The sequence below is a fragment of the Solanum pennellii genome, chromosome 7 (genome assembly GCF_001406875.1).
Source record: "Solanum pennellii chromosome 7, SPENNV200".
Taxonomy (NCBI): Eukaryota; Viridiplantae; Streptophyta; class Magnoliopsida; order Solanales; family Solanaceae; genus Solanum; species Solanum pennellii.
In genome coordinates, this window is record NC_028643.1 from 23,896,648 (window position 1) to 23,897,330 (window position 683).

Here is a 683-nt window from a genome sequence, read left to right on the forward strand (position 1 = left end):
ATAGGTTCAATTAATCCCATATGTATGAATTTTCGTAATAGTCTCATGTGCGATTCCCCAATTGAGGTGAAGTTTCTCTCTACCCTTGCTCTCTTACATAATCTTTTTTTTAGGATAAGGATTACAAGTGTCCCAGCTACTGGATCCACATATAGCATATGGCATGATACAGAGTTCTACCTTGGCAAGTAGACTCTCCCTTCGCGATGTGGGAGTCACATCAGATTCCATATATAGCTCACTTAGTCCATTTTCAGTTAAAGCTAATATCCCACAAAACAAACTAATTTACTTTTGATATGTTTTATGAAGCTCCATTATGATTTCAAGATGCATAGATTATGTTCATGATTATGATTCTGTTTAAAGGTTTCTACTATGTTTATCTTGGTCATGCACATCATGTTTTCGTTTATGTCCCCTTATGAACCAGATTTACATTTTTATGCATATTCATCATACATAGTACACTCTATGTACTAATTCATATTTGTGCCTACATTATTTCCTGTAACGACCTGTTTAGTCGTTTTGAGCAGCAGAATTTATTTCTGGAAAAACTGTGTGAGTCGACGGAACCCACGACGGACCGTCATGGGCACGACGGGCCGTCGAGGGTGTCTCGTTCCAAAAGACTTAGACTTCTGAAATTTGGGTACTGAAATCGACTCTCTGAACTTCGT